The 15,832-nt window shown below is 43.4% G+C and overlaps 1 protein-coding gene across 14 annotated transcripts in view; it reads right to left on the bottom strand.

Moving 5' to 3' along the window:
• USP54 (ubiquitin specific peptidase 54) overlaps positions 1–15,832 on the bottom strand; it is a 127,137-nt gene that overhangs the window by 95,178 nt on the left and 16,127 nt on the right. The window contains exon 1 of one of the 14 annotated variants that reach the window (XM_063727326.1): positions 8,975–12,718. The exons of 11 other annotated variants lie outside the window; for them this stretch is intronic. The gene's annotated coding sequence lies outside the window, so the exon portion shown is untranslated. Of the gene's footprint in view, positions 1–234; positions 3,237–8,974; positions 12,719–15,832 lie in introns of those variants that run through there. 2 more of the 14 variants (XM_054523314.2, XM_054523296.2) reach the window with 2 other exon arrangements.

Below are 15,832 nucleotides of genomic sequence, written 5' to 3'. Positions count from 1 at the left end.
CAATCAAGTCATTAAAATATAGGTATATATTCATCGCGAAACTAATCAAATAAAACTAGAGTACCGGGACAGAGTTACAGAGCTTCAACCCTGATTACAACTAGACAACATTACTTTTCATGTCTCATCCAGGTAAGGGAAGTGATCCACAGGGAAATCTCACTCTAATAGATTGTAATCTCTCCAGAGGCCCCTCAGAAAACACCTCCCATAAAACTCTGCTATGATACTCACATTCTGCCTTGCATAAGTTATTTTCAGACATTTCTTATTCCCTCTTCAAGACTGCAAAAGAGGTTCTGTGCCAAATAGAAAGAGAACCCTGTATCAACCACTGGGCTTCTCCATTCAAAATAAATTGGGTAACTACAAGTTTTTGTTAGGTGAGTGTCGAATTGCATGTAGAAAAGGTTTTATAGGCCGGGTGCAGGGGCTCACGCCTGTAATCCCAGCATTTTGGGAGGCCAATGAGGGAGGATCATTTGAGCCCAGGAGTTCAAGACCAGCCTGGGCAACACAGGGAGGCCCCTTCTCTACAAAAAAAAAAAAAAAAAAATAGAAAGAAAAGAAAAAGTTTTTAATTAGCCTAGTGTGGTGGCATGCACCTCTCTGGTCCCAGCTACTCCAGGCTGAGATGAGAGGATCCCTTGAGCCCGGGAGGTCAAGGCCCCAGTGAGCAGTGATTGTGTCGCTGCACTCCAGCCTGGGCCACAGAGCAAGACCCTGTCTCAAAAACAAAAGGAAAAGAAAAAATAGAAAGAAAAGGTTTTGGGTACATGATTGCTAACTACGTCAAGAGGGAGAGTGATATATAGGGTTTCAGTTTATTATTTTTTTAAATAGGGTTTTAGTTTAAATGTTCAGGTATTCTAAAGTTGGACGACTAGTTACAACAGTACTTTGTAAAACTGTGCTTCAACAAAACTTAACAAGTCGTATTTTTCAAGTACTTTGCAGGGAATATGTAACACCACAATAGGTCCACCTTAGACCAGAATAGACAAAGGTCTCTGAAAAAATATAAATATTATTAACAGGGAGAAACAATATTTAGGATTTGAGTAAATCAATCAAGAAAAATCCTTGGAGGGTAGTGGGGAGGGTAATGGAAAAGCACAGGCTGAAAAGTCCTATTTGGTCACATTCCATAACTTTTCGTTATTGGTTTCTACTAGCAAATAGAGTAAGGTACAACAGAATGTTCAATGTAATGAAAGAACATTTTGCTTCTCTTAAAAGTCATAAAAGAGAAACAGAGGATTTCTCTAAGAAAAACCAAAATAACTCCCTCTGGAGTAACCCCAAAGTCAAACCATCATTGTTGTCTTTTATTTCTGAGATGCTAATGATAATGCTGATGTCGGCAGTAAAGGCAGGAACTGAGTGGCTCCACGGTAGGAACACGGGATTGGAAAATAAAAGACTCTTTTTTTTTTTTTTTTTTTTGAGTCCGAGTCTTGCTCTGCCACCCAGGCTGGAGTGCAGTGACACGATCTCGGTTCACTGCAACCTCCCCTTCCCAGGTTCAAGTGATTCTCCTGCCTCAGCCTCTTCAGTAGCTGGGATTACAGGTAGGTGCCACTACACTCAGCTAGTTTTTGTATTTTTAGTAGAGATGGGGCTTCGCCATGTTGGCCAGGCTGGTCTCGAACTCCTGACCTCAAGTGATCCACCTGACTCAGCCTCTCAATGTGCTGGGATTACAGGTGTGAGCCACTGTGCCCGGCCAATAAAAGACTCTAGATTTTAGAATGTAGTGACAAAATTTGGGAACTTTTTATTTTTTAAGAGACAGGTTCTTCCTCTGTTGCCCAGGCTGGATGCAGTGCTGTGATCACAGCTCACTGCACCCTCAAATTCCTGGGTTCATGCAATCTTCTACCCTCAGCCTCCCGAGTAGCTGGGACTTCAGGTGTGTACAACCAGACCCAGCCAATTTTTTAAAGATTTTTGGAGACAGGGTCTTAGTATGTTACCTAGGCTGAGACTTTTAAATAAACTGGAGGATTGGGGTGGGGAGGGGTGGGGAAGAGACTGCTTCATATCAAGTGAAAGCCTTTAGCATTTGATCCTGGGGAGAGGGGAAGCTTAATTCAGAGCTGTTAAACTGGAGTTCTAGCAAACAAAAATTAGAGACGGATTTGATCTTAGCTAATAAGGAACCTAAGAGAAAATATTCTAGCCTTTGACTCTAGGTTGTAAGGAAGAATATACCATAAAGTAGATGAAAAACAGGGAAAACTACATAACTAATTTGAGTCTAGTGGAGTTTTTTTTTTAACTTTTTTTTTTAATCTTGGTTTTGTTTGAAGACAGAGTCTCACTCTGTCACCCAGGCTGGAGTATAGTGCCATAATCTCAGCTCACTGCAATCTCTGCCTCCCGGGTTCAAGTGATTCTCCTACCTCAGCCTCCTGAGTAGCTGGGATTACAGGTGCACGCCACCACACCTGGCTAATTTTTGTATTTTTAGTCAAGACAGGGTTTCACCATGTTGGCGAGGCTGGTCTCGAACTCCTGACCTCAGGTGATCCACTGACCTCAGGTGATCCACCCACCTCAGCCTCCCAAAGTGCTGGGATTACAGGCGTGAGCCACCAAGCCTCACTGGTGTTTTCTTTTAAAGACAGAGTCTCACTATGTTGCCCAGGCTAGAGTGCAGTGGCTAGTCACAGGTGCAATCCCTGTGCAATCACAGGTGACTCTAGTTTTTATTCTGAGATTTATTCACAATGTTGGCAGAGCATGTGTACCTTAAAGAGCTGGTTGTTTCACTCAAGTACGCATTACTGAGAAGAGGAATATTGCAGAAAGGGTAGAGGGAAAAGAAAAAAACTGATCCAAAGAATACATTTTGGAGAAACTTCGGCTGTTAATCACAGACCTGAGCAGCAAAATCATCCAAGAAATCTCTGTATTTCTCACACAAATGGACTCTAAAGAAAGAAGAAAGGGAGATAGGGGCCACACATTTGGGCTTCTAATGTTATAGCATCATTATTGTTTAAATTCATTTATTTAACTATATCTTGCATAATTCTAAAAATTATATCAAATAGCATTATGTCATTATGAACATTAACCACCCTGTCTGTAGAACAAGGGTTTTTAAGTCTTGGACTGGACTTAAAGCTCCTAGAAAGCAAGAAGAGTATGAAAATCCCTCTCAAGCATACCACAGAATTACCTAAATGCTAGTCTTACAGAAAGTAATCAGCCAGGCGCGGTGGCTCACGCCTGTAATCCCGGCACTTTGGGAGGCCAAGGCAGGCAGATCTCTTGAGGTTAGGATTTTGAGACCAGCCTGGCCAACATGGTGAAAAACCCGTCTTGACTAAAAATACAACAATTAGCTGGGCATGGTGGCGTGCGCCTGTAATCCCAGCTACTCAGGAGGTTGAGGCAGGAGAATTGCTTGAACCCAGGAGGCGGAGGTTGCAGTGAGCTGAGATGGTGCCACTGCACTCCAGCCTGGGCAACAGAGCCAAGACTCCATCTCAAAAAAAAAAAAAAAAAAAAAACACAAAAAAACAGGCCGGGTGTGGTGGCTCATGCCTGTAATCCCATCACTTTGGGAGGCCAAGGCGGGCAGATCATTTGAGGTCAGGAGTTCAAGACCAGCCTGACCAACATGGTGAAACCCCATCTCTACTAAAAATACAAAAATTAGGCCGGGCACGGTGGCTCACATCTGTAATCCCAGCACTTTGGGAGGCCGAGGCGGGTAGATCACAAGGTCAGGAGATCGAGACCATCCTGGCTAATACAGTGAAACCCCGTCTCTACTAAAAATACAAAAAAATTAGCCAGGCGTAGTGGAGGGCTCCTGTAGTCCCAGCTACTCGGGAGGCTGAGTCAGGAGAATGGCGTGAACTCGAGAGGCGGAGCTTGCAGTGAGCCAAGATCGCGCCACTGCACGCCAGCCTGGGCGACAGAGTGAGACTGTCTCAAAAAAAAAAAAAACAAAAACAAAAACAAAAACAAATTAGCCAGGCAGTAGTGGTACGCGCCTGTAATCCCAGCTCCTCAGGAGGCTGAGGCAGGAGAATCACTTGAGCCTGGGAGGTGGAGGTTGCAGTGAGCTGAGATCAGGCCATCGCACTCCAGTCTGAGTTGGACAGAGTGAGATCCTGTCTCAAAAAAAAAAAAAAAAAAAAAAAGAATAAAGGGTCTCTCAGTGTTTATGTTCAAGTAACTTTATTTTACTTAATAATATTCCCAAATGCAAGAGTAGTGATAGTGGCAATTTAACAGGCCATAGAGAAGCCATAAGGTGCTTCCTTTAAGTGAAAAAGTGAAAGTTATCGACTTAATAAGGAAAGAAAAAGAATCATACACTAAAGCTGCTAAGGTCTACCATAAGAACAAATCTATGCATGAAATTGTGAAGAAGGAAGGGAAATTCATGCTAGTTTTACTGTCATACCTCAAACTGCAAAAAGTCATGGCCATAGTTCATGGTAAGTGAAACCACCTTTGCAAAAATTATAACAGAAAATTATTACGGTGAAAGAGATCTGACTTACTTGACTCCCTTTTGCTTCTAACTTCCAAGCTGTCCTTGTTCATTCCTGGACATAAGGCGAACTAACTTTGGGAGGAACTTAGTTTATAGTTTAACTTTGAAACAAAGACAAAAACACAGCCCTTTCCCAGAACGCTCTTCTTGCCTGGGGACTAGACTGCCTTTGCAGGACTAACAAATTGCTACAAGATTAGAAATTATGCTTTAGGAATCATGCAGCTAAAGGCCCCAAGGTTCTACACCTCCCTAACTGCTCCTAGGGATAACATCACTAATGTAAAACCTAAGATTGGTGCTCAAGATATTTTTCAAACCCTGAACTCAATGGATCACCTGGCACCATCCAGATCAATAAACTGTCTCATCTGGTCTTGTGGTCCTACCCAGGAACTGACTCAGTGTAAAAGGACAGCTTTGACTCCCTGTGATTTCATTGCTGACCTAAGCAATCAACACTCCCCACTCTCTGGCCCTCTACCCACCAAAGTAGCCTTAAAAACCCCAATCCTGGAATATTCTGGGAGACTGATTTGAGTAATAATTAAACTCTGGTCTCCTGTGCAGCCAGCTCTATGTGAATTAAACTCTTTCTCCATTGCTATTCTCCTGTCTTGATAAATCAGCTGTATGGGGGCAACGGGCAGAATGAACCCGTTCAGTGGTTACATAAGTGCTTAGTTAAGATGGAAAAGGCAGCCAGGTGTGGTGGCTCACTCCTGTAATCCCAACACTTTGGGAGGCCAAGGCGGGCGGATCACCTGAGGTTAGGAGTTCAAGAGCAGCCTGGCCAACTTGGTGAAACCCTGTCTCTACTAAATATATAAAATTAGCTGGGCATGGTGGTGGGTACCCGTAATCCCAGCTACTCGCAAGGCTGAGGCAGGAGAATCACTTGAATCCCCCGAGGCAGAGGTTGCAGTGAGCCGAGATCATACCACTGCACTCCAGCCTGGGCAACAGAGCAAGACTCCATCTCAAAAAAAAAAAAAAAGGTTGGAAAAGGCATTAAATTTGTGGGTGGAAGAAATGAACAGAATTATGTTCCAATTAACAGCTGTCAGGTTCAGTACTATTCATGGTTCCAGGCATCCACTGGAGGTCTTGCAACATATCCTTCATGGATAAGGAGAAACTACTGTAGTCTTTTAATAAACAGTGTTGGAATAACTGAATATCCCCCACATGCAAGAGAAAAAGTTGGACTCCTATCTCACACCATATGCAAAAATTAATTCAAAATGGATCAAAAACTTAAATAGATGAGCTCAAACTATAAAACCTTTAGAAGAAAACATAGACATAAATCTTCATGACCCTGGGTTAGGCAAAGACATCACACAAGTGACAAAAGAAAAAAATACATAAATTGGACTTCATCAAAATTAAAATTTTGGCCGGGCACAATGGCTCACGCCTGTACTCCCAGCACTTTGGGAGGCCGAGAAGGCCAATCACAACAAGGTCAGGAGTTCAAGACCAGCCTGGACAATATGGTGAAACCCGATCTCTACTAAAAATACAAAAATTGGTCAGGCACAGTGGCTCACACCTGTAATCCCAGCACTTTGGGAGGCCGAGGCTGGTGGATCACGAGGTCAGGAGATCGAGACCAGGCTGGCCAACATGGTGAAACCGCATCTCTACTAAAAATACAAAAAAAAAAAAAAAAAAATAGCTGGGCATGGCGGCGTGCATCTGTAGTCCCAGCTACTCGGGAGGCTGAAGCAGGAGAATCGCTTGAACCCAGGAGACAGAGGTTGCAGTGAGCCAACAGAGCGCCACTGCACTCCAGCCTGGCGACAGAGAGAGACTCCGTCTCAAACAAACAAATTAGCTGGGTTTGGTGGCACGTGCCTGTAGTCCCAGCTGGTTGGGAGGCTGAGGCAGGAGAATCATTGGAACCCAGGAGGGGGAGGTTGCAGTGAGCCGAGATCATGCCACTGCACTCCAGCCTGGGCAACAGAGCAAGACTCCGTCTCAAAAAAAATAAAATAACCCATGCAGATTGACGGCCCATTGAAAAAATAAGAATAATCTACCAGGATCTTCCTGGTAAAATCAAGATGATCAGTGGATACAGTTATTCGATGTCTGACACATTCACTTAACCAATCAATGAAATTTGTATCACTACATTATCAGCCACATGAAAGACTGTGAAACTGATGGGATTTTGACTCACTATATGTAGAACAATCGCCTGATCCACAAACCTCTTAATCCTAAATAGAAGTAATGAAATTCAAAAATAGAAATAGAAGTAATTTGTTATGATCAATCAACCCATACTCCTTTTTCTCCTTAATACTCCATATCATGTTTAGTCCTTTATAATTGAATTTTCCCAAGATTTAACAATTTTACACGTCTATGGTTTTCCAACTACTTTCCTTTCCTCTTTTTGGATATAAAGACATTTGTCTCTCTCTAGTCTTTATGGTTTCTCAAAGACAGTGGTTCTGAGATCATCAGCCAGTTAATTCAGCACCCCGAAATGTAATTCATTTCTGCCTTAAGACTTAAATTCATTTAAAAATGTTCACTCTTACCATCTTGGGCTACATTTTCCAGTTTTTAACTTGCTATATACTTTCTAGTTTGAAAACAATTATCCCTGCTGCTAATAATAATCTATATAATATTTATTTTTTGAAAGAGTTTTACAATTTCTCAAAAATCCTGCAAAACAGGTTAATATACCATATCCCATTTTATAGATAAGGAAACTGAAGCACAGAGAAATTAAAATTATTTGCCCAAGGTAAAGAGCTACAATGAACCAAAATCAATTGCACTTTTGGGCTTTTTTTTTTTTTTTCGAGATAGAGTTTCGCTCTTTTTGCCCAGGCTGGAGTGCAATGGCGTGATCTTGGCTCACTGCAACCTCTGCCTCCTGGGTTCAAGCGATTCTCCTGTCTCAACCTCCCCAGTTGCTGGGATTACAGGCATGCACCACCACGCTCAGCTAATTTTGTATTTTTAGTAGAGACGGGGTTTCTCCATGTTTGTCAGGCTGCCTCGTACTCCCGACTTCAGGTGATCCACCCGCCTCGGCCTCCCAAGTGCTGGGATCACACTTGTGAGCAACCGCGCCCGGCCCAAGGGCTCTTTTCATAAGGCCATGTGGATCTTTAATACAGAACTTCTCAGGATTGCACATAAAATTTTCTCTGCTAAAAATTGATTTTTTGATTAGCAGTTGACAGGAGTTAAGAAAGGTGTAGGGGTGGAAGGGAAGTGGGGGTAGCTATAAAAGGACATGGTAGATCCTGTGGTGATGAAAATATTTGGTACCTTGACTGTATCAACATCAATACCCCAGTTGTAAAATTGTACTATAATTTTGGAAGATATTGCCATTGGAGGAAATGAGGTAAATGGTACATCAGGTCAATATTATTATTTATTTTAACTCTGTATAAATCTAGAATTATCTCAAGATAAAAAGTTCCATTCAAAATAACAAACCATTGGGGCCTACTTGAGGATAGAAGGTGGAAGGAGGGTAAGAATCAAAAAACTACCTATCAGGGGCCAGGCGCAGGGGCTCACGCCTATAATGCCAGCACTTTGGGAGGCTGAGGCAGGCGGATCACCTGAGGTTAGGAGTTCGAGACCAGCCTGGCCAACATGGTGAAACCCCATCTCTACCAAAATACAAAAACTGGCTGGATGTGGTGGCGGTCGCCTGTAATCCCAGCTACTCAGGAGGCCGAGGCAGGAGAATCGCTTGAACCCGGGGGGCGGAGGTTGCAGTGAGCCGGGATCGCGCCACTGCACTCCAGCCTGGGTGACAAGAGCGAAACTCCATCTCAAAAAACTACCTATCAGGTACTATGCTTATTACCTGGATGATGAAATAATTTGTACATCAAACCCCTGTAACATGCAGTTTACCTATATAGCAAACCTGCGCATGTACCCTGGAACCTAAAATAAAGGTTACAAATAAATAAATAATAAATAATTGATATTTCTTTTCTAAACCAATTTCATGTTTAAGAACCTTACTTAAAGTGAATAGGAAAGTTTGGGTAAATTAAAACAAAACAGGATCATGTATAGGAGCTCTGAAATCCAACACAGAAGTCTTCTAATGTGGGATAAGTTCCATCAATAAAAGCTCCAAAACAATTCATGAAGATCCTTGAAAATAAAAAAGGAGCTCCTGGGATTCTTATTTCCTAGAGAAATGAAACCAGTCAAGACAGTGTAGGAAACAAAATTGTTAAGTCATGAAAAGTCACCTCAAAAAGAAGCAATAGAATAAAGTTAGAACCACCAAAGCTTTGCTTTCCCCAACACCACCATACACTTTACTGCAATCCTCAACTTAGAGAAAGATTGAATGTGTGTGTATGTCACCTTCAACCTGACACTCACACACACATTTCAAAAGCTTCCCCAAAAATGCCTTTTTTCTTTTTTTTTTCTTTTTTTGCTACTCACCAAGTGCCTGAAGCGTCAATCATTTCCTGCTTCTCCCAGCTGCAGGACTTGAAACTAGGAAAACATTCAGTCAGCGTCTAGAGCAGGTCTGGTTAGAAGGATGAGCTCATCCCTTTCAGATGCACACCTGATCCTCAAGAAGCTGCCCCTCCTCCAGCAAGCAGATCTTTGTATGTTTAAAGTGACACCGACAACCTGTACAACCACTTTGCCAGAGCCAAAGTAAGTCCTTCCTTATACATGCCTAGTGCCATGGAATCATTTCCTGGTCTAGCCACCTCACACAGCCACTGAACGCAGGTGGCAGTGGCAACAGCTGCTGCTGCTGCTACTATGGCTTTGTTAGAGAAGGACTTCATTTTCAGCTACAATGGAGGTCAAGTCCTTCACCACTGCCCTGGAAACACTGCACTGTTTGTTTCAACAGCCCCTTGCCCACAGTCAGATCTTACCAGAATCATGCCTTCTTTCAAAACTCACAACCATTTTTCTGAACCAAAAATGTAGCACCTCAACACCTGCCTTATTCCATTTGCCCTGTCTAAAAGTTAAATTAGCCAAAGCAGCTAAATGTACTCTATGTATTTAGAGCTAAAATGTTCCCAACTCAGGTTTGCCTTCAGTTTTACTACCTCTAAGAAAACCTTTATTCTGCTGTAGCAGTCTTTTTATTGGTAAAGTATACAGTAATCCTAACACAGAGATACATAAACTTCACTTCATGAAAAAATAGTATAATAGCCGGGCACGGTGGCTCACGCCTGTAATCCCTGCACTTTGGGAGGCCGAGGTGGGCAGATCACGAGGTCAGGAGATTGAGACCATTCTGGCTAACACTGTGGAACCCCGTCTCTACTAAAATTATAAAAAAATTAGCTGGGCGTGGTGGCGGGCACCTGTAGTCCCAGCTACTCGGGAGGTTGAGGCAGGATAATGGCGTGAATCCGGGAGGCGGAGCTTGCAGTAAGCTGAGATCGAGCCACTGCACTCCAGCCTGGGTGACAGAGCAAGACTCTGATTCAAAAAAAAAAATAGTATAATAGTGGCCAGGCAAGGTGGCTCATGCCTATAATCCCAGAACTTTGGGAGGCCAAGGCGGGTGGATCACCTGAGGTCAGGAGTTCAAGGCCAGCCTGACCAAGGTGAAAACCTGTCTCTAATAAAAATACAAAAATTAGCCAAGCGTGGTGGTGTGTGCCTGTAGTCCCAGCTACTTGGGAGAGTGAGACAGGAGAACTGCTTGAACTCAGGAGGTGGAGGTTGCAGTGAGCTGAGATCTCACCACTGCACTCCAGCCTGGGCGACAGAGCAAGACTCTGTCTCAAAAAAAAAAAAGAAAAAGAGAAAATAGTATAATAGTGGTACAAAATATCTTCAATCAGAAGTACATGGGTTCCAAATAGTCATTCAACAAACATTTCTGTACACCTATTATGTGCAAGTATCTCTGATAGGGTGCTGAACTGGGCTTTGGACAACAGCATCACAAAAATCTAAGAAAAAACTCATCCCACCCTAATTAGCCTTCCCCAGGACCTTTGCAGTATTTTTACTTCAGTCATGACAAGCTTCTAATATGCTAACAGGCTGTCTAAGGAGTATAAACTAGTCAGAGAAAAATCAAATTCATTAGTGGTTACCTTTGGTGAGGGACTTGTAATCAATAAGGGGAAACTCGGGAGCAAACTAATTTACTAATATTTAATTTGTTGGATGGTGGTTATAAAGATGTTTACTGTATTATTCTTTTAAATGTCTTACAAAATATATAATAAAATTTAAAAAAAACAGAACTGTGAATCAAAGGAAAAAAGAGAGGACAACCCATGAGATGGGAGAAAATATTTGTAAATCATTACTCTGATAAGGGGCTAATATCCACAATATACAAAGACCTCCTGCTGTGTGCAGTGGCTCACACCTGTAATGCCAGCACTTTGGGTGGCCAAGGCGGACAGATCATTTGAGGCCAGGAGTTTGAGACCAGCTTGACCAGCTTGGCCAACATGGCGAAACCCCATCTCTACTAAACCTGTCTCTATTAAGCCCTGTCTGTACTAAAAATGCAAAAAAGTTAATCAGGCGTGGTGGCGCACACCTGTAATGCCAGCTGCTTGGAAAGCTGAGGCAGGAGAAGCACTTGAACCCGGGAGGCAGAAGTGGCAGTGAGCCGAGATCACACCACTCAACTCCAGCCTGGGTGACAGAGTGAGACCCTGTCTCAAAAACAAAAACAACAAAAAAACTCCTACAACTCAACAATAACAAAATACAATTAAAAAATAAAGAACTTGAACAGACATTTCTCCAAAGAAGATACACCAATGGCCAATGAACACAGGAAAAGACACTCAAGATCACTAATCATTAGGGAAAATAAATCAAAACCACAGTGAGATATCACCTCACACTTATTAGGATGGCTACTATTAAAAAAATGGTGGCCAGGCACAGTGGCTCACGCCTGTAATCCCAGCATTTTGGAAGGACGAGGGGGGAGCAGATCATGAGGTCAGGAGTTCGAGACTAGCCTGGCCAATGTGGTGAAACCCCTTCTGTACTAAAAACACAAAAATTAGCTGTGTGTGGTGGTGCGCACCTGTAGTCCCAGCTACTCAGGAGGCTGAGGCAGAAGAATCGCTTGAACCCAGGAGGCGGAGGTTGCAGTGAGCCAAGATCGCACCACTGACTCCAGCCTGGGTGACAGAGTGAGACTCCATCTCAAAAAAACAAAACAAAAAAAACAGTGTTGGCAAGAATGTGGAGAAATTGGTATCCTTGTGCACATTGGTAAGAATGTCAAATGGTATAGCCAGTATGAAAAATAGTATGATAATTCTTCAAAATTAAAATAAAATGACATATGATCCAGCAATTCTACTTTTGGTTACATATCCAAAAGAACTGAAAGTATGGTCTCAAAGAGATAACTTGCCAGGCACATTGGCTCACACATGTAATCCCAGTATTTTGGGAGGCTGAGGCAAGAGGATTGCTTGATCTCATGAGTTTGAGACAAGGCTGGGCAACATAGTGAGATTCCATCTCCACAAATTTTTTTTTTTTTTTTTTTGAGACAGAGTCTCGCACTGTTGCCGAGGCTGGAGTGCAGTGGTGCAATCTTTGCTCACTGCAAGCTCTGCCTCCCTGATTCACGCCATTCTCCTGCCTCAGCCTGGTGTGTCCGGAGTTGGTTCCTTCCAGTGGGTTCTTGGTCTCGCTGACTTCAAGAATGAAGCCGCAGATCTTTGCGATGAGTGTTACAGCTCTTAAAGGTGGCACAGACCGAAAGAGTGAGCAGCAGCAAGATTTATTGTGAAGAGCAAAAGAACAAAGCTTCCACAGTGTGGAATGTGACCCAAGTGGGTTGCCGCTGCTAGCGGGGGTGGCCAGCTTTTAGTCCCTTATTTGTCCCCGCCCATGTCTTGCTGATTGGTCCATTTTACAGAGTACTGATTGGTCCATTTTTACAGAGTGCTGAATGATGCATTTACAATCCTTTAGCTAGACACAGAGCACTGATTGCTGTGTTTACAATCCTCTAGCTAGACAGAAAAGTTCTCCACGTCTCCACTCCACCCAGGAGGTCCAGCTGGCTTCACCTCTCACTGGGACTACAGGCCCCCGCCACCATGCCTGGCTAATTTTTTGTATTTTTAGTAGAGATGGGATTTCACCATGTTAGGCAGGATGGTCTCCATCTCCTGACCTCATGATCCGCCCACCTTGGCCTCCCAAAGTGCTGGGATTATAGGTGTGAGCCACCGCGCCCAGCCAATTTTTTTTTTAATTAGTTGGATGTGGTGGCATGTGCCTGTAGTCCCAGCTACTTGGGAAGCTGAGGTGAAAGGATCACTTGAGCCCAGAATATCGAGACTGCAGTGAGCCATGATTGTGCCACTGCATTCCAGCCTGGGCAACAGAGCAAGACTCTGTCTCAAAAAATAAATAAAGAGATAATTGTATACCCATGATCATAGCAGCATTATTCACAATAGACAACAGATAGGAGCCACCTAAGAGAACAGGTAAGCAAAATGTGGTACATACATAGAACTGATTCAGCCTTAAAAAGGAAGGAAAATCTGACACATGCTACAACACAGATGAACTTGAGGACATTATACTAAGTGAAATAAGCCAGTCACAACAGGACAAATACCAATGACTCCATTATATGAGGCATGAAGAATAGTCAAATTCATTGAAACAGAAAGTTGGATGGTGGTGGCTAGGCACTTTGGGGAAGGAGGAATGGGGGGGTGTTTAATGGATTTGGAGTCTCAGTTTTATGAGATGAAACAGGGTGGGCAGGTGTGGTAGCGCACACCTGTAATCCCAGCACTTTTGGAGGCCAAGGCGGGCAGATCACCTGATGTCAGGAGTTCAAGACCAGCCTGGCCAACATGGTGAAACCCTGTCTTTACTAAAAATACAAAAATTAGCCAGGCGTGGTGGTACAGTCCTGTAATCCCAGCCACTCAGGAGAGTGAAGTAGGAGAATCACTGCCTCCTTGAACACAGGAGGCAGAGGTTGCAGTGAGCCGAGATCACCCCACTGCACTCCAGCCTGGGCGACAGAGTGAGGCTGTCTCAAAAAAAAAAAAAAAAAAAAAAAAGGATGAGAGAGTGCTGAAGATTGGCTCACAACAATGTGAATGTATGCAACACTACTGAACTGTACACTTAAAATGGTTAAGATGATAAATATTGTGTGTATTTTACCACAATTTTTTAAAAAATAAAGAGAATTAATCAAAACACAAAGTGGGGCGTGATGCTGCTCACCTGTAGTCCCAGCCAATCAGGAGGCTGAGGTGGGAAGGAATTACTTCAGCCTAGGAGTTCAAGTACAGCCTGGGCAACACAGGAGAGCCCATCTCTTAGCCTGATCAGTATAAGGTGTTGAGAGAGAAACACTCTAAATTCAAATTCAAATAAACAATCTGCTGCTTTTCTCATTTCAGAAAGCAATTCTTACTGGTGATATTTGTTGAAAAGGACTAATAGGCGCCGGGCGCAGTGGCTCACGCCTGTAATCCCAGCACTTTGGGAGGCCGAGGCGAGTGGATCACGAGGTCAGGAGATCGAGACCATCCTGGCTAACACGGTGAAACCCCGTCTCTATTAAAAATACAAAAAAATTAGCCGGGCGTGGTGGCGGGCATCTGTAGTCCCAGCTACTCAGGAGGCTGAGGCAGGAAAATGGTGTGAACCTGGGAGGCGGAGGTTGCAGTGAGCCGAGATCGCGCCACTGCACTCCAGCCTGGGTGACAGAGCGAGACAATATCTCAAAAAAAAAAAAAAAGAAATGGGCCAATAGGCATCAAATTCATTACTCCTAACTGCCTAACTGAACAGTTTCATACAACTGAAAAACCTAATATATTCAGGGCAGCTAATATATTTCTAGAGGCAGGAATTAGAAAGTAAATATTGACCAGGCACAGTGGCTCATGCCTGTAATCCCAGCACTTTGGGAGGCCAAGGCAGGAGGACAGCTTGAGCCCAGGAGTTTGAGACCAGCCTGGGCAACATGGTGAAACCCCATCTCTACAAAAAATACAAAAATTAGCCAGGTGTGGTGGCATGCACCTGTAGTCCCAACTACTCAGGAGGATCACTTGAGTCCAGGAGGTGGAGGCTGCAGTGAGCCATAATCCTGCCATTGCACTCCATCTTGCGGGACAGTGAGACCTGGTTTCCACAAAAAGTAAATATCATTCCTAGAGTTTGCTTTAAAAAAAAAAAGAAAGAAAAAAAAAATAAACAGAAAGAAGACTTAGCCTAAAGAACATAGTCTCCAAATACGAAGGATGGTAGCTTAGAAATAAAAAGTCATTAATTATTTGTCATATTCTATACAAAGTTTGAAGTCTGCATTAAGTTATTAAGAGCCCCATTCCTGAGGCTTATTATTCAAAAGGGTGGAAATAAGAAAACTTTAATTTTAAAAACTAAGAAGTAGGCCGGGTGCGGTGGCTTATGCCTGTAATCCCAACATTTTGGGAGCCGGAGGAGGATGGAGAGCCTGAGCTCAGGAGTTCAAGATCACCCTGACCAACATGGTAAAACCCTGTATCTACTGTATCTACTAAAAATGCAAAAAATTTCCCAGGGATGGTGGCATGCGCTGTAATTCCAGCTGCTTCAGAGGCTGAGGCACGAGAATTGCTTGAACCCGGGAAGCCGGAGTTGCAGTGAGCCAAGATCACGCCACTGCACCCCAGCCTGGGAGACAGAGCAAGACTCCGTCTCAAAAAAAAAAAAAAAAACTAAGAAATAATCCTTCAGAGGAAGAAATGTGCTTAATTGAGTGGTAAGGATTAAATGAGTTGCAGTGTGCAAAGTGTTAAGCCTAGCTCCTGCCACATGATATTGCTCAACAAGTTATTCAGACTTGGCCAGGCACGGTGGCTCACGCCTATAATCCCAGCACTTTGGGAGGCCAAGGCAGGTGATCAGTTCGAGACCAGCCTGGGCAATATGGTGAAACCCTGTCCCTACCAAAAATACAAAAATTAGCCAGGCGTGGTGGCACGTGCCTGTGGTCCCACCTGCTTCGGGGGCTGAGGCAGAAGAATCGCTTGAACCCAGGAGGCGGAGGTTGCAGTGAGCCGAGTTCATGCCACCGCACTCCAGCCTGGGCAACAGAGCGAGATTCCATCTCAAAAACAAAACAAAAAACAAAAAACAAAAAACAATTATTCAGACTTTCTCCAGTGTCTCATTTCCCTACGTTTCCCTCTTATACCAACGTAACCAAAATGAGTTTGACTGTTTTTAACACAAACATGAACAATATTTGAAATAACTGTATACACTTACAAAGTAATTTTACAATCACTATCTTTTAAA

The sequence above is a fragment of the Pongo abelii genome, chromosome 8 (assembly GCF_028885655.2).
Source record: "Pongo abelii isolate AG06213 chromosome 8, NHGRI_mPonAbe1-v2.0_pri, whole genome shotgun sequence".
In the NCBI taxonomy this organism is placed as follows: domain Eukaryota; kingdom Metazoa; phylum Chordata; class Mammalia; order Primates; family Hominidae; genus Pongo; species Pongo abelii.
Note: the sequence above shows the minus strand (reverse complement) of the source record. Positions and strands in the feature narration are given on the sequence as shown.